Genomic DNA, 19,430 nt, shown 5'->3' with positions numbered 1-19,430 from the left:
TGATCTTCTGATTATAGAAGTTTAGAGCTTGGAAGGATGTAGGGGTTACCTCCTTTCATGTCAGTGCTCTTATGATTCTGAGGAGGGGTGGGTGGGACCTTGGACACCTCACAATAGTTCCACCCAGAGACGTTTTTATTTCTCTACCTCTATTACTGGAAAGTTACAGATCTCATACAACCTTTATCATTTTAGCCATGAAAAAAAATTGAGAGGTGAAAATTTTCCTCTTGCGTATGTGTGTCTCTGCATGTGAGATGGGTTTCCTGGATACAGCACACTGATGGGTCTTGACTCTTTATCCAATTTGCCAGTCTGTGTCTTTTAATTGGAGCATTTAGTCCCTTTACATTTAAAGTTAATATTGTTATGTGTGAATTTGATCCTGTCATTATGATGTTAGCTGGTTATTTTGCTCATTAGTTGATGCAGTTTCTTCCTAGTCTCAATGGTCTTTATATTTTGGCATGATTTTGCAGCAGCTGGTACTGGTTGTTCCTTTCCATGTTTAGTGCTTCCTTCAGGAGCTCTTTTAGGGCAGGCCTGGTGGTGACAAAATCTCTCAGCATTTGCTTGTCTGTAAAGTATTTTATTTCTCCTTCAGCTATGAAGCTTAGTTTGGCTGGGTATGAAATTCTGGGTTGAAAATTCTTTTCTTTAAGAATGTTGAATATTGGCCCCCACTCTCTTCTGGCTTGTAGAGTTTCTGCCAAGAGATCCGCTGTTAGTCTGATGCGCTTCCCTTTGTGGGTAACTTGACCTTTCTCTCTGGCTGCGCTTAACATTTTTTCCTTCATTTCAACTTTGGTGAATCTGACAATTATGTGTCTTGGAGTTGCTCTGACAAATGGGATCTAATTAAACTAAAGAGCTTCTGCACAGCAAAAGAAACTACCATCAGAGTGAACAGGCAAACCACAAAATGGGAGAAAATTTTAGCAACCTACTCATCTGACAAAGGGCTAATGTCCAGAATCTACAATGAACTCCAACAAATTTACAAGAAAAAAACAAACAACCCCATCAAAATGTGGGCGAAGGACATGAACAGACACTTCTCAAAAGAAGACATTTATGCAGACAAAAAACACGTGAAAAAATGCTCACCATCACTGGCCATCAGAGAAATGCAAATCAAAACTGCAATGAGATATCATCTCACACCAGTTAGAATGGCAATCATTAAAAAGTCAGGAAACAACATGTGCTGGAGAGGATGTGGAGAAATAGGAACACTCTTACACTGTTGGTGGGACTGTAAACTAGTTCAACCATTGTGGAAGTCAGTGTGGCGATTCCTCAGGGACTGTAAACTAGTTCAACCATTGTGGAAGTCAGTGTGGCGATTTCTAGAACTAGAAATACCATTTGACCCAGCCATCCCATTACTGGGTATATACCCAAAAGACTATAAATCATGCTGCTATAAAGACACATGCACACGTATGTTTATTGTGGCATTATTCACAATAGCAAAGACTTGGAACCAACCCAAATGTCCAACAATGATAGACTGGATTAAGAAAATGTGGCACATATACACCATGGAATACTATGCAGCCATAAAAAATGATGAGTTCATGTCCTTTGTAGGGACATGGATGAAATTGGAAATCATCATTCTCAGTAAACTATCGCAAGAACAAAAAACCAAACACCGCATATTCTCACTCATAGGTGGGAATTGAACAATGAGAACAGATGGACACAGGAAGGGGAACATCACACTCTGGGGACTGTTGTGGGGTGGGGGGAGGGGGGAGGGATAGCATTGGGAGATATACCTAATGCTAGATGACGAGTTAGTGGGTGCAGCACACCAGCATCGCACATGTACACATATGTAACTAACCTGCACATTGTGCACATGTACCCTAAAACTTAAAGTATAATAATAAAAAAGAAAAAGAGATGAATGAATAAAGAAAAAAAAAGAAAATTTTCCTCTTACAGAAATAATTAGTAAAACCCACGAACTCTTTGTTCTTAGGATTTCATAGTAGCATTTCTTCAATGAATATGAGTCCAGGTAAAACATCTAGTTTGTCCAAAAATATGAAGCTTGAAATGTTTTTGAATATGGAGTATATTGAGGGAGAGTAAACAACTCAGATTAAATAGAACATGTGACTTATATGGGGGAGTCATAAGAGAAAATCCAGGCTTCCTTTGAGCCATTTAAGAAGAGCAGTGAGAAGTGTACCTATCAAGAGGCTTCACTGGCGATGACTGAATTCTACTTTTCACCAAATGAAGGAAGAGATATCAGTTCTAACTTCTTGCTTGAAATAGCCGGAAAAAAATGAGGACAAAAATACTCAACACAATGATAGTCAAGCCATTGAATATTAAATTGAGAAACATTGAGAGACAATTATGGAGGGAAACAAATGAAGACCCTACCACTTTCCCATCTTATTGAGAGACTTTCCAGGCCCTAGTCTGATGACAGGGGACACAGTCAAAGAGCTGGGAGTACAGGGAGGCCACTGGGCTAGAGTTTGCAGTAGAAGGATATCAGAGAGGGGAGAGCTGCGGAGAGAAAAGAGTGAGGGGAGGTGGGGATTGAGAGAGAGTGAGAGAGAATGAGAGAAGAGCACTCCAGAGATCTGCACACGTTCCTTCTCAGCTGTTCTGGTGACCTGTGAGAATGCCTGAGAAAACTAGTATGGCTTGAGGAGAAAAACACCATAAGAAGAGAGGGAATAGTGCCCTACACTCACTCTTTGGTTAGGAAGAATTCCTATTCCCACCAGCCGGAGTAGAAAATCTCATGATTCACTAGGTAATAGGTAGCATATACAAAAGAGACTTGCCTCAGTAGAGACAAAATTAGTCCTGAAATAGGCACATCTCTGTTACCAACAAAGCTTAAAAGCAAGACCTGAAAGGATCAAATTATTTTTACGTAACTTTACTGCATCCCAGAACAACAACAGCAAAACCTAAAATGTGTTACCAAGTATTTCCCACTTCTCAGTTTTTATTGTGAAAATATTTTTGCAAACTTGTGCATCGTTTTACAATTGGGAATCAAATATTTTTCTAAACAAGATTAATTAGAAGCCAAAACTGTTAAACATAAAAAAGTCATACATGATTAAGATGTATAATTCAGCAGTTCTCTAATATTCTAAATATTACACTATTAGCCTGTATTTCCAAAGGTTATTCAATGAAATTAATTGATAAGGAGCTTTCTCTGACAAAGAAAAAAAATGTACGACTTCTGCCTTAACTTTGCTTTTACCCAAAAGTCATTCAGGGACAGTTGCTTAATTTCTACATAATTGTGTGGTTTTAGGAGATCTATTTGGTATTGATTTCTATTTTTATTCCACTGTGGTCTGATAATATGGTTGGTATGATTTAAATTTTTTTGAATTTATTGGGACTGGCTTTATGGTTGAGCATGTGGTCAATCTTGGAGTATGTTCCGTGTGCAGATGAGAAGAATGTATATTATGTGGTTGATGGATGCAGTGCTCTGTTAGATGTCTATCAGTTTTAATTGGTCAAGTGTCAAATTTAAGTCCATAATTTCTTTGTTACTTTTATCCCTTGATGGCATCATTAACCGTCAGAGAGATGTAAATCAAAACCACAATAAGGGACAATCTTGCAGCAGTCAGAATGGCTAGTAGTAAAAAGTCAAAACACATTTATTTTGGTTGGCAAGGCCGGCAAGGCTGTGGAGAAAAGGGAATGTTTATACACTGATAGTGGTAATGTAAATTAGTTCAGTCACTGTGGAAAGCAGTTTAGAGACTTCTCAAAGAACTTAAAACAGAACTACCATTTGACCCAGCAATCCCATTACTGGGTATATATCCAAAAGGAAATGAATTGTTCTACTAAAAAGATACATACACTCATATATTTATAACAGCACTATTCACCATAGCAGTCATGGAATCAACCTCGATGCCCATCAGTGGTGGATTGAATAAAGAAAATGTGGTACATATATACCAAGAAATACTATGCAGCCATACAAAAGAATGAAATTATGTCCTTTGCAGCCACGTGAATGCAGCTGGAGGCCATTATTCCAAGCAAATTAACACAGGAACAGAAAACCAAATACTGCATTTTCTCACTTCTAGGTGGGAGCTAAACGTTGAGTACTCATGGACATAAAGACACTGACAATAGACACTGAGGACTACTAGAGGGAGGAGGGCAGGAGAGAAACAAGGGTCGAAAAATTACTCTTGAGTACTATGCTAACTATCTGGGCAACAGGATCATTTGTATCCCAAACCTCAGCATTATGCAATATACAAATATAACAAACCTGCACATGGACCCACCAAATCTAAAATAAAACTTGAAATTACATTTTTAAACCTGAGACTAACAAAAGTATTGTGGGTTGAATTTTTGAAACTCATATTCATATGTATGGATTATTGAATCTTTGGGAACCACACAAAGTTTCCTGAGATTTACTTGGAGGCTCTCATGGTGTGGTTTGTACTGTTTGATAACTGTCCATTAAGGACAGCTTCCTGCCAGGAATATACAGGAACAACAAACTCCTTTCCCCATGGTTGGTGGATTGCTTAATCACATCCATTGCTTCCCCCTTTTCAATGATGTTGAAATGCTGGGTTACACTGCTGATTCTAATTAACAGCAAAGATTTATCTTGACAAGACTTGTCAGCGAATTTGCATTCACCTTCATGTGACTGATAACCAATTTCATGAGTTTTGAAATTGGAGTTGTAAGGACTCCAATGGATACTACATATTAAGGGGTACGATTGTGTTCAAATGCTCATTATATTTAGGAGTATAGACAGTGTATTTAAATGTTATCATGCTTTAATTCCTATGGTAAGTTAGTATAAATTGATAGTTAATATAAATTGATAAATTTTTTAAAAAACATGCTTCACTGACTTATTTGTTAGGGTTTGGCCAGGAGAGAAGAAAAACTGCAAAGTTGAACACCACTTAGGAGAGCATGACTATTACATAGGAAAAATGAGCAGAAACACAGGACTCAACTTGCATAGTGGCACGAGAATACCTAAGCTGGAATGAATAGGAAAGATATAGAAGTCCATATTTTTATCATTTGTTTTCTCTTGTTATTGGCAAAGCATTAGCCAAATGTCAAATATTGTTAAATGCTAATATGTGGGCCAAGATGACCAGAAATTGGAAAACTGTTCTGACTTATTATACTCTAAGACCGTGCAAAATTGCCTTTCCTGGAGCATTATTTCAGGGTAAAAATGATCAAACCTACCAGGTGTTTGCAGAATCATCTCAAGGACTGGGAGCTTCCTGTTTCTAATCCTCCCTCTGCATTGCTAAGCTTTCCAGAGGTGCAGAAAGGCATCCAGTTCAAGAACCCATGTCACTGAATCAGTAGAGAGCTTTTGGGAGACAGAGGTACTAGCCAAATTGCCCAGAGTAGACTTGTTAATAAAATTAGCAAAATTCACGTTATTTCAGTCTGTTGTTCTTTTAATGACAGAAGCATTTTCTTTTTGCCTCCTTTCCAGTGGAGCTTCAAAAATGTATCTGTGTTTTGCAAGTCTTGCAGATTTATAATTTTCTGTGTTGGATGTGAACCCCTTCACTGGAGAGGTCAGAAAAATTATTCTTGAAAAACACAAATCTTGCAATTGATAGATAAGGATAAAATATCTTGTCCTCAAGATATATGGTGCAAATCTATTGCTAAGGCATCTGTGAATGTTTTTAGCTTGGGTTTTTTTAATGCAAATATCAGTGATGAAATCTTAAACTCTTCATTGGTTATCAATAAATATCACCTTTATTTATTGATCAAATTGTCTTCTGACAATTTGTTGTTTTTGAAAATCATTTTCTGCTATCCATCCAAGGGGAGCTAACATTTCTGGAGTGGCTAATAGGTGTTAGATGTAATGATGTGTATTTACCATCCGTATTTAGGACAACCTTAAAATAATCCTATTCCAATTAAGGAAACTAAAGCTTGGTGAAGTTAAGCACTTTGACTAACGAGAAATGTGCCAGAACATGGATTAAAATCAAGTCAGTCTTTTTTCTGGAAGTGGAAATGGGGAAGAGGGAGAGCTAAATGGGTCAGGGCCTTCTGCCTAATCACTGTACATCTGACCTATCAGGTCCAGTTTTCATGGGTTTTAAACGTCTGTGCCATGGTTACTCCTACTGGGAAGTTGAATGTATTCCACATAAGAATGAAGAGACTAATGTGTGCAAACACTTCAAAGACTCTCCCGACAGGAGAGATAGCCTTGGAGACAGCTGCCTTCATCATTTTTTACCCCTTCCCCTTCACAGAAAACAATTTCAAATAGTATAACACAGGTTATATTAGAATCTGTGTGGTGGCTGTAATACTCTATCTAAATGAACAATAAAAACCTCTCTTGGGGCAAACCAGGCAGTTTGGTTTAAATGATCCCTTACTCTGCTTTAAAGTGTACTAGTAATACAAGCAAATCCAACTGTAGCCAACAAGTGAGTTCCTAGAATTGCATTTTCTTTGGCGGGTGAATGGTTTTTCTTTGTGCTGGAATCGAAGGTAATGGAGAATAGTGGTTAAGAATATGGGTTTTGAAGTCAAGCAGCTGAGAACTATAGTACAGTACAGTCATTCGTGTGATCATGAGCCAGTTACTTAAGCATCAATTTGCTCCTCTATACTAAGGTGTGAGGGGAAATAACCTGCCTGCAGAGATGCTGTGAGAACAAAACGTTGTAAGTGTGTAAATCACCTAACAGTACCTAGCCTTTAGTTATTTAGTCATTTCTTATGCACCACGAGTAAGTTAAGTCTTCACACATATCACCTCTCAGAGAACAACTCCATGAGATAAATGTGATTTCATTATTAGCTGCATTTAAGAAAACTGAGGTTCGTGAAAAATATTGCTGTAGTCATACATGTGGGCCAAGATAGAAAAGTAGGTTTATGTCTGCTTTCAACACCTGAGCTGCTAAGTATACTACTATTTATTTCACATGATCCTGTGTCACTATGAAATAAGTAGTTGAGTAATTGCTGACATAGAAAGTTAGTAATAGGGGTTATGGGGAGTTAAATGCCTTGCCTCTGTTCATATGGTTGGTAGGTGTTAGAGTTAGGATTGGAACTCTGGTCTGTCTGGTGTTATCTTTTCTTTATTACTAGTATCTCCATTTTCTTTACATCTTGGAATGCTCCATCTGAATAGGTTGTATACTTCAGGAATCTTTCTGCAGTGCAGATCTCACACTGTCTCTGCCAAGCATTAATTCCTTCAATAATCCCACATTATCTACAGGATAAGGTCAAACCACTTTGTATAACTCACCTTGCTCTTCCCAGTCTGAATCCCACCTCCCTCTCTGGTGTGCTGCACACCAACACACTTACGTACATGCTCCAACCCTAATGCACTACTTGCAACGCCCCCACACTCACCATGTTGTCCTGTATTTCTACATTAGTTCATGCCTGGAATGCACTTGCTCACCTTGTTCAATGTGTGATTTCTTAGTCATCTTTGAAAACTGCAGCACTTTCTAATTGAAAACTGCAGCACTTTCTAAAGTTCTGGTCCATGAGTAAAAACTAACACTCCCATGACCACTGCAATGAAAGTATGCCATTTGTCCTCTTGCTGGGATTATAATTGACTGATAGTCCTAGAAGCTGCTCTTAGGATCCAATGGGTCTTTTGCTGCTAGATTTTGTTTCCCATGAGCTGCTTCCAGTCAATGACTGCTAGTAGCTCACTCCCATTCTTATAAAACATAGGACTCCTCTAATGTGCAACTTCACCTCAAGGATGCCCCACTGGCTAGCTAAACCTTTCTTGGAACTGTGCTGCAGGACCAGACTCTCTCTATCCAACCTTTGCCCCTTCCATTCTCCTTCACACGTGTCAGACATTCACCATCGTCTGAAAGCTCTCCCTTATTCACCTGCTCACTGCCCCTTTATCCTCCACAGTAATATCTGCCAATAAATTTATTGGGTGTCTAACCCTGTCTCAGTGCCTTCTTCTTGATGGACTTGAACTAACATAGCTATAATAATGCCTTCTCTATCCTATATACATACTATCACAAAATAATTGCCTTCATTATTTTCTTATCCCCTTCTCTAAATTAAATTATAAACCCTGTAAAATCAGAAAAAATATTGCCTTACTTCATTTATTTTTAGCACTTAGCATACTGTTTGATCCTTAGTGAGTATTTAATAAATATTTGTATAAGTAAGTGCTCAAAGTATGATTTTCTCTAACATGAATTGTTTAGGTTAAAACAATCAAAACTATGTGTTTACTTCTCAGGTAGCACTATCAATCAATGTGAAGATAGCTGGAAGTTAGCTTAGTGTTACTAATGCAAAGATTACATTTCAAAGTATTACCATTTAGCTTCCCCATGCCCAAAATATTTTCTTGAGTTCAAGTGAGTTTCCATGCTTATGATCTTAATTTAACTAAACATGAAATCTTGAAATCTCACTGAATACCTCTCATCACTAAATGAAACAGCTTTGATTAATCACTTTGAGCACTTCAAAATAATCTGTCAGTTAACCTATATTTAACATAAAATCTATGTGAGAGCATTTATTTGTAGGAAAGCATATTCTTAGACAGCTATAAAATCAGATATCAGTTCTTAATATTTCAAGTAAGGAGTGGGATGTAGAATGTTTCTATTTATTACTGGTAAAGCCATTACAAACCTGTTTGAATCTGCATAGTAATAAAATTATCATGACTAACATTATTTTCTCTTGATCATTTCAGGTCTTATATTTTTATTGCAACAAAAAATAAGTATCTCATTTCTAATTGAATATTTTCTTCAAAATTACACTGGTTTAACAATCTAATTTTGAAATGCCATTTCACTGCTTGACTCCAGCCAGTTCTGTTTTTTTTTGTCCCACTTCATTTTTCGTATTTAAGATTTCTGTTGGAATTTTTAAATATATTATATTCTGAATGTATTATGTGATCATTCTTGTGCCATCAGAACTAGTGTCCAAAAAAAAAAAAAGATTTTGTAACGAATTCTCTGTCATGCTCTTCAGGCCATGATCCCCATTCCCCAGATAAGATGCTAAGAATTAAGTAAGTAAAATAATGAGGTGATTGCATAATTAGTAACTGGATATGAACCCAGATTTACCTGATTTTTGACTACCTAATCTTAATTCAGTTGTCTAGAGTTTTGAGTAAAGTTTGAGTATCAGAGAAGTCTGTTTAATATGAAAAGCACAGAATGCTCTTCTAAGAACTTTGTAGCCTGTTCTGGAGGTATTAGAAAGCTACTTAGGTTTTAAGGAAGAAGGAATAATGTAATTTGATATGTGTTTGCAAAACGTATCAAAAGTAGAATGTGCAGATAATGTAAAAGATGATGGTTAAAACTAGGAAAGGGGAGATCTGAAGTAAGTTAATGACAAAATCCAAAGAGAAAGTGGTTAGGATCTTATCTAAGAACATAGGCAAGAAAACTGAGAGGAAGAGCAGAGTGAAGAAATATCTCTAAATTCAGTGGCTCAGCAGTGTGGGCATTTGATCACATTTCTTAGCCATCATACATTGTTTCCCGCTTGGTAAAATGAAGATAGTACAATATTCTTCAAAATGTTACCATGAGTTTTAAATAATAATATACTATTCTAAACTTTTTTGGTACATACTACGTGCCTAGGCTTTTTCATGAGCACTTTGTTTAATCTAAAAATTTAATTCTCACCACAAGCCCATTAGTTAGGTGCTATCACTATCACAGTATTATGGATGAGAAAACTGAGGCACAATGAGGTAGAGTAAAAAGGGATGACACTGTGACAGTGTGAGATTAAAGTAACAGCAGGTATTGTATGTCTGACACATAGAAGGTGCTTTGTAAATGACTATAATTAGCCAAGTAGACTAATGTACTTGAGAGATAGAACCAAACTGGACTCAAGTTTGTTACATGGTAATCCAGCACTTGTTCATGTGAACTGAACTCTGATTGGACCTTCATGGATGGAGTGCAGGTGCTGTCCTTGGTGCTGGGAATACAGGGGCAAAGTAAACAAACCCCTGTCATCACAATGATTTCTGTCTGATAAAACAAATGATCTGATGACAGGCAATTGAACAAAGGAAGCTGAGTTGGACTGTTTCCAAATTATTTTCTGCAACACACTGTATACTGGAAACATTTACTCAGGAAGATGGCACAGGAACAAGGCTCAGCAACCATCTTCACTTTGCTGCATTCTCAGTGAGGACAAAGGAAACAAACTGGCTTCATATCCCTTCTTGAGCCCCTTTTTTGATAGAGTTCACTTTAATCTCTGGACTGTTACAGGTCCAAAGCTATATACAAAGTGTCTAGTTTCTGGTGAATCCCCAGGTGCCGAAAGAGTGCCTAAAACAGAGCGGGCAGTTAACTATTGTGTCTTGAATGAATAGATGAATGAAAGAATTCAGGTATTTTTCACTTTTTAAGCTATTCATCCTTTACAGTAAGTTGATTTCTGAGGGAAAAAATGAGTATTTAAGGATTAATTACTAACTTGTATATGTGCTAGGATTGATGGTTTTACAAAGAAGATATAATGATTTAAAAGTGTCTCCTAATAATTATTTATAACAAACATTGAAGAGATAATTTTAGCCATTTTATGTGAGCACTAAAACCACAGCACCTCTTTGAATTTCAGAAGTGTCATTGTGCCACCTTTTTAAAATTAAATATCATTCAAAATTCATATTATAAACAGCATTGTGAAAACACTAATGTTCAATATAAAAGCATCATTTAGTATTACACCATAGCCAAGAAATCGTGAGACAATTAGTCCATGTTCTTCCATCTAGTTTTTGTACATGGACATATGTATCATCACAGAATAATCGTTATTTTAGAATTTCCTTTTTTTCCATTCACTATTATATCATAAACATTTCTATAACATTTTATAATTATATAATACTATTTTAATATCTGGATAATATTTTCTCTATTTGTCCCTGTGTGGCCACTCACCCACTTGCCTTCAGTAGATCTCTGGAATGTTATCAATTCCAGATGGTGTCTAAAATGATGCATTTGCAAGATAGAACCGTTACATTGTAGCATTTTCTAGTTTGAGAAGAGCTTGAAATTTGCACAATTAAATAATTCCCTTCATTTAAGGATGAAGACACAGACATCAAGGGAGTTGTGGGAACTTGAGCTATGTTCTGAGAAGAATGGTAGAGTGTCAGATCAAAGTTATTCAGCTATGACCTGGACCAATCACTTCACTACCTTGTGCCTTAGTGTGGTCAAGTCTGAATCACCTAGGTCATATTTTTAGAAATGTCATGTTTATCTATTTAAGAAGAGGCAGTAGGTGGTTAAAACTAATGAATGACATTTTCAAATACATTTATACAACACAGAATCAAAATAAGCCACATAATGTATTTACCATAATATTGACACATAGTATGTGTTCAACACATACATTTACTGCCATCGTCATTGTTATTATTGTTGTTGTTGTTTGTACAATGTCTCTACTTGGTGTAGTGTAGGCATATTTTATAGCTGTTCCTCAGTACATTATCAAGTACAGTGAATTATCCATAGGCTTTCCTCACCCTTCGCTTGGATCTTTTCTCTGTGACAGTACAGAATCATTGCGGTGCACTCATCCAAATGGAGAAAGGTCAGAGGGAGATTACGTTTTCTTTCCTGCCAGAATAGCTGTTTATCAGGAGGAAAGGAACTGTCAGAACTGGAGGAGACCTGCGCCTGTTCATTCATCTTTGCCCCTTTCTGCCAATGCAGGATAACTACTGAAAGAACATTCTTAAGTGATGCTTTTTAAATGACTTCAAGCAGTAGTGCTTCCAATTAGATTGATATTTGTCATAACTATTTTATTGGCTCTTGATAATCACAGAGAGAATTACTGCTATTACTCTCCAACATTACGATGAATCAGTTCACAGAAGAAATTACAAAGAAGAGCAGGCTGGGTGCAGGAGCTCACACGTGTAATTCCAGCACTTTGGGAGGCCAAGGCAGAAGGATCACTTGAACACATGAGTTCAAGACAAGCCTGGGAAACATGGGAGACCCTGTCTCTACAAACAAACAAACAAACAACAACAACAACAAAAAGCTGGGCATGGTGGCATGTGCCTCTGTCCCAGCTACTCGGCAGGCTGAGGTGGGAGAATTGCCTGAACACAGGAGTTCGAGGCTGCAGTGAGCCATGATCACGCCACTTCACTCCAGCTGGGGTGAGACTCTGTCTCAAAAAAGACAACAACAACCACCCTACACACACACACACACACACACACACACATACACACACTCAAGAAGAGTGAATTATTGGAGAGACTGAGTACTTTACAACTGAAGAGTTATGCAACAAACTGATGATGTCTTAAGAGTACCCTAGTATTAGTTACTCTGTATTTTTTTTTAATTTCAACTTTTATTATATTAGACATGGAGGTGCATGTGCAGATTTATTACAAGGGAATCTTTTGTGATGCTGAGGTTGGGGGTATGGATCCCATCACCCAGGTAATTAGCATAGTACCTGATAGGTAGTTTTTCAACCCACATCTCCCACCCTCCCTCCCCACTCTAGTAGTCGGCAGCATCTGTTGTTCCAACATTTTTGTCTCTATGTGCTCAATGTTTAGCTCACACTTGTAAGTGAGAACATTCTGTATTTGGTTTTCTGTTCCTGTGTTAATTCACTTAGGATTATGGCCTCAAACTGCATCCATGCTGCTGCAAAGGACATGATTTTATTCTATTTTTATGGTTGCATAATACTTCACATTTATATGTACCACATTTTCTTTATCCAATCTGCCATTGATGAAACCTGGGTTGATTCCATGTCTTTGCTATTGCAAATAGCACAGAATGAACATACATCTGCTGACAATGTTAGACAGTTACTTTGTTTTTAATTTATCATGAGTCTTCCAGATGTTCCTCAAACTAAACTCTCAGTTAAGAGTGATTGCCTTCTTGGAACGCTGCTGTATGGACTCCAGATTATATAATTCTAATTTCAAATTAGAACTTGTTTTTGTGTTAGAAAGCTGTCTAGGTTGGCATCCCAATTTTACCATTACTGGCTTTATGTCCTTATGCAAATTATTTAATCATTCTGTGCCTGTTTTTATATTTTTAAATAGACATGATTATAATTGCAACTACACAGCGTTGAGAATTAAATAAAATAATACATGATGTTATCAGTTAATGTAGTGTCTGATGTATGGTAAGTGCTTGAAAGTGTTAGATACTGGCCGGGCACGGTGGCTCACACCTGTAATCGCAGCACTTTGGGAGGCAGAGGCGGGTGGATCATGAGGTCAGGAGATCGAGACCATCCTGGTGAACATGGTGAAACCCTGTCTCTACTAAAAACACAAAAAATTAGCCAGCTGTGGTGGCGGGCGCCTGTAGTCCCAGTACTTGGGAGGCTGAGGCAGGAGAATGGCGTGAACCTGGGAGGCGGAGCTTGCAGTGAGCCGAGATCGCGCCACTGCACTCCAGCCTGGGCAGCAGAGTGAGACTCCATCTCAAAAAAAAAAAAAAAAAAAAAAAAACAAGTGTTAGATACTATTGTTGCCATTATTAAATTTATTATTAGCATATGACATATTTCTCAGGCCCTGTAAATCAGGTGAACATAAATTATCTAATTTAGATGTTAATAAAATTTACTATGGTGAAAAATAACCTATTTTACAATTCAAAAGACCCAACTTTAATATTGGGTCCACCACAAATTAATTATAATATCTGGAAATCATTGCAGCTCAGCTACATTGCAATACACATTTTTTCTCAGGACAGAGTTAAGGTTCAAACTATGTTATATATATATATATATCATTTGGCATCTTTTTATAGTTTTTAGTACTCTCATCACATTCTTACTGAGAGTCCCATTTTATTTACTCAGCTCCCTTTAAAGATGGAGAATGTGTTATTACTCTAGTTTATAGCTGAGGACCTGAGACTCAGAATGAAGTTACATCACTAAACACAGTGAAACAGGAAGTAGAACCTAGATTTTCTTAAATCAAGAGAATGAACTCATTTATTCTGTGACTTTCTAGTTATCTGAAAACGTCAACCACCCAATACACTTTTCTGCTCCAATAGACTAATTTCTCTTGGGAATACATTCTAAAAATATGTGTCATTAGGCAATTTCATTCTTGTAAGAACATCATATTGTGTACATATGCAAACCTTTATTGTATGCCCTACTATACACCTAGGCTATGTGGTAAGGCTCATTGCTCCCAGGCTACAAACCTGTACAGCATGTTACTGTACTGAAATATTATAGGAAGTTATAACACAATGCTAAGTATTTGTGTATCTAAAAATACCTAAACATAGAAAGGGTACAGTGAAAATATGACATTATAATCTTATGAGACTACCGTCATATAAGTGGTCTGTTGTTGACTGAAACATCCACGTGCAGTGTATGACTATATTAAGCAGACATGGCTCTGTTTTGTTAGAACAGACATGGATGAAAACAATAATAAAGACACAAGATTTTCCTCTGCATCTCACAGTTGAGGAAGCTGTAAAGGGACTGAATTTTGAACCCAATAATATTAATAAATTATTTAGCAATCTACTTAGAATGACTTCACTTCCTTAATCAACAAAATATTATTTAAGCCCCTACTACATACCTGTTTTGAATATATTTTGTTATTCAGGGAAAAAAGGAGTACAGCAGTGAAGAAAACTAATGGAAATCCCCACCCTCATGGGGTTTTCTTGCTTAATGGGAGGAGAACAACAATTTTTAAAAGTCTGTTTGTCAAAGATGTTGTATGCTAGACGGTAATAAGTGCTTTGAACCAAAATTAAGGAGGGAAAGAATAGGGTCAACGTGTAAGTCATGTGTTAAGTCTTTTTGCATAAGAAAATGGTAGGATGTTGTTCTGACCTGAGAAGAAATAGCAGGAAGAGAAAATTTGTGGTGGCAGGGAGCTCCCTTTGGGATATTCTAAATATAAATAGCTTATTAGCACTCTAAATGTGTAGATCAAGTAGAGAGTTGGCTGGGCTAAAATATAAATCTGTCAATTCCAGGTGTGTAAATAGTATTTCAGTCATAAACCTGGATTAGACCTTGATGGGAGTTAGTCTACTAGGAAATAGGAGATAGTCAAGAGATAAACCATTATTATTACAAACAATTAGAAGGAAACCTCAGAGGAGACTAAGAAAGTTTGACCCATTGTGGGAGGAAAACTGGAGAGAACGGTGCTCTGGAAGCCAAGTGAAAAAAAAAGTGTTTTAATTGGAAAGAAATGCTAAATTATTATAGCGTAAACTATAGCAGTACTAACTAAGTGTAATTTACTCCAGGATAGAGTAAGGAGAAATTGAAAGTAATGTGTGAATGTCTGTTATTTGCATAAGGCAGGTGGTCATTAAAGAAAGTAAACACACGAGTGCACACACACGCACGTGCAGATAAAATATTTTCCGTGCCTTCAGAGTGCAAAGGCAGGGACATAGAATTAGGAACACCAGCTATAAATCTCATAAAATATGACAAACAAAGGTCTGTGGGATTACGGATGAGGTAGAGATTAGTTTTGATTGGCTACTTCAGAGGGAAAAGGTCATATTTCAGCTGGGTATTAAAGAATGACTATGAGTTTGTGGATGAGAAATAGGAATAGACAAAAGAATAATGACATTTCAAGTGAATAAGATAGAAGGAAAATGGTATAGAGGCATGAAAAGGCACAGTATGTTTAAACAAGGAATAAACTCATTTGACAAAAATAGACCTTGCAAAGAAAACAGGGATAAACAGCACCAGATATGCCTTTTTTCCTTTGTTAAAAATCTTACTCAACAGTCCAATAGAAAGACAAATTTGATAAAGTGACACTTTTCTCAGAACCAAATATTGTGATTAACATCATTTTGCAAAAAGCCTTTTATATTCTGGGAAAAGCCTCAAGCATGGCATATTATAAAATGAATATACACAGATAAACTTACTGTAGAGAAATATAAATTATTCCCTGTAGGTTATTCCATTAGGTCAGTTTTAATTTCAAGTAACTTTGCTTGGGCTATTTTCTAACTTTCTTAAATGTAATGCCATGTTTTAATCGTATCTCTTTTCTAGAAATGGTTCTCTTTACTGCGAGGCTGCAAGGTCACCCAATGAGAGAGGGGCCAAATAAGCTGGAACATCATCTAATACACTGAATGTAGGTGAGTGAAACAATAATAGCTTTAAACAAAAGTAGAAAGAAATGTTGTTTCATATATGACTAGAAATGGTTCTCTTTACTGCGAGGCTGCAAGATCACCCAATGAGAGAGTGGCCAAATAAGCTGGAACATCATCTAATACACGGAATGTAAGTGAGTGCAACAATAATAGCTTTAAACAAAAGTAGAAAGAAACGTTGTTTCATATATGACTTATACTACCTTGGAATAGTCCATGTTTGTAAATTAATATGGTCAATTGCTGGATACATGGCATGGGCCAGGCTCTCACTGGTGAGTGTGGGGTTGCTGCACACACCTGTGTCAGGGCTCCATTTCTCCTTGAGGCACACAAATTACAGTTTTGCCAGGAGTCAGTTTGTCTCTTGTAACTGCTCTGCTTCTAGTAAAACATTGAAAGTCTGCTTTCTAACTGCAGTTGCATGTATTTTCACTTATTCCACTTTCTGACTCCTACTGAACTCATAATTTATCCTTCCTTTATCTTTCTCTATCAACCTGGTCCATCAGACACTATGCTTAGCTTTGTTTGCCACGCAGAATCCAAAGTCAGTCACTGAGTTCTCTCCAACCCTCTAGCTTTCTATGAAATCTATCCCCTGGCATATTTTTCTTGTCAGTTGACCAGTTAATATTTATTTGTGTAATTGATTATTGTATATACCCTTCACTAGATCAAATATTCCATGCAGGCAAGAATCATGTCTGTTTGCTCATACCTCTTGGATATTCAACACGACCATGCTGTCTGACTGCATCTAGTCCTGAATAGGATGTGACCACTTAAAATGTTCCAGCTCTTTCAGCATCTTTCAAAATCTCTATTCTCCATGGGCTCAAACCTTGCCCTGACTTCCTTCGTTTCAAATGAATTAGCCTCCTCGTTTAAAAAAAGATGAGGCTATTTGATGTGCACAGCACCGAATTTTTCTTCTTTAAACCTTAAAATATCTCTTTATCTTTACCTATACTCTATTTTCCAAAATAATCCCTCATATTAAATTTTAATTATAACACTTTCATTCCTTTACCAATTTTACTGAATCAGCTATTCGTCTCTAAATTTGCATTTCTCCATTTCCCTGGTTCCTTCCACGCAGACTAAAACCAAACATGTTTCTCTAATCCTGGAAACATATAACCAACTAAAATCCAAGCAAAACTATTCCCCATCATTTCACTCTTTTCCTGTGTTCTTCCCCACATTAGCCCCTCTTTACCCATTCAAACTTCTTGAAACAACTCTCAATATTCTTGTCCAATGCATGGTAAATTCCATAGAAGAAGGATCTATTTTTGTTTCATTGTGCAGTGCATTTCCAGTATCTAACACAGCATCTAAAATGATAGGAGCTCAATAATTAAATAAATAAATATTAGTTCCCATCTCTCTTCCCACTCTACCTGAGTGTTAAAATTTTGCTTCAAGCACTGCTTAAATTACTCTCACCAAGAAAACCAACCATAATAACTCCCTCCTCTCTTTTTTCAATTTATAGCAATGCTGCAAATTCTCTTTTATATCCCATATCATAATCTGTCCTAATTATTTTAACTGTGTATATGTCTCATCACTTCTTCGGAGTCTCAGCCCTTGAGGTCAGGACAATTAACTTGGTTATTTCTTTTGCTTCCCTAACTCTTAGCTAAGAACTTATTTCTCAACTTTTTATTAATGACTTTAATTAATAGATTTAAGTACTGAAGGAGCGATCCTCTGACATTACTCGGACAACTTTAGCACTACCTTTGGTAAAATGTTTTGTCCCTGAAATAAAAATGTAAAAAATGGAATAGAATATCCTGCTACAAACCATTTCAAAATCATTGGAGGAAGAATTCTAAAACTTTATACCAAATGAATCATGACATTTATATATAGGCTTCATAACTACATATAATCACTTAAAAAATAATTATAAGTATCTATGCATATGTATGCTACACACACACACAAACACACACACACCCCTTTATCCTTGGCTACTTTAGTGCATTATGATCAAACTTATGCATTAAATGCCTGAAGTATATATCAATTGGGGCTCTATGATAAACAAATATATGCATGCGAACTTAGACATATACCACACAAATAAGCCAAGTAAAATATAACCCCCTATAAGCTAACATTCTCACAAAAGAGACAACATAAAATCTGAGTTAAATAGTAAGACTCTGCTTATTAAACATATGTAAGCAATAAGAACACATGCATGCACACCTGTCTAAAAAATTGGTTGTAACTATATAAACGAATAGCCATTGATTAAATTATTTCTAAGAAAATAAAAGCCTTTTCTACTGTCTTTAAATTCCCAGTAAATGCACACAATAGAAGGAAGAAAACCCTAAGCAGCTGTTTTAGGAGTTTGAACAGAGATTTAATAATTATTCCACATTTCCCTTCCCTCTGTCTTCATTTTCTGCAAACTCAAAATTGGGTTCTTGTTTGTTCGCTGTTTGATTCTTTTCTTCCACTAACTCATATGGATCAGCAGATCGACTTGAGTGTATTTGCCCCAGGTCTGAGATTCTAAAACTCCTCTGAGACACTGTTTCTTGTAATTACCTACAGCTGCATTTACTAAAACCCACAGATTAAAGTTTTCCTACCAGCACCTTGCTCAGGCCTTTGGGAGATCTTACAGTCCATGGAAAGGGATCAGGAAAATCTAAACTGATTGGTGGCTTGAGGGCCAAATAATTTATTGTTTAATTAACTTTTCTGTTTTTCCATTAGTTGTGACTTCATATAAACATAAATAATTTATGAAATGTTTGGGGGATTTAATTCGTTTTGGCCCCCAGTAAAAAGTCTTGAATGTAACCCATTTTCAGACTTGGATGTAAATGCTATTGCTTATATGATATTCACTCATATGGATCACTGTATCATAGGGGCATTTGTAAAATCAAAACAATTCACAAAGTAGTGATATTTTAAAAATCTAGACACAGCAACAATTCAGGGAGAGCCATAAAGGCTTATAGAGGATCACTTTAAGATGGGAGGTCTCTCAGTCTCTAATTTGGTAAGTTGAATGACTATGTGGTTTATAGTCTTTGCCTTCTCTGTAAATATTTGGCATAGACATTGGGTCAAGCCTTGAAACCATGTCTGCCTGTGATGTATCAG

General features: G+C 36.7%; 1 protein-coding gene across 9 annotated transcripts in view; it reads left to right on the top strand.

The window, feature by feature from the left end:
• The window catches only part of LRRC4C (leucine rich repeat containing 4C), a 1,357,112-nt gene that overhangs the window by 513,643 nt on the left and 824,039 nt on the right, over positions 1-19,430 (top strand). For all 9 annotated transcript variants that reach the window (XM_057299145.2, XM_063608149.1, XM_057299144.2 and 6 more), the window contains one exon: positions 16,183-16,271. The gene's annotated coding sequence lies outside the window, so the exon portion shown is untranslated. The remainder of the gene's footprint in view (positions 1-16,182; positions 16,272-19,430) is intronic.

Source organism: Pan paniscus, chromosome 9 (assembly GCF_029289425.2).
Source record: "Pan paniscus chromosome 9, NHGRI_mPanPan1-v2.0_pri, whole genome shotgun sequence".
NCBI lineage: Eukaryota > Metazoa > Chordata > Mammalia > Primates > Hominidae > Pan > Pan paniscus.
Note: the sequence above shows the minus strand (reverse complement) of the source record. Positions and strands in the feature narration are given on the sequence as shown.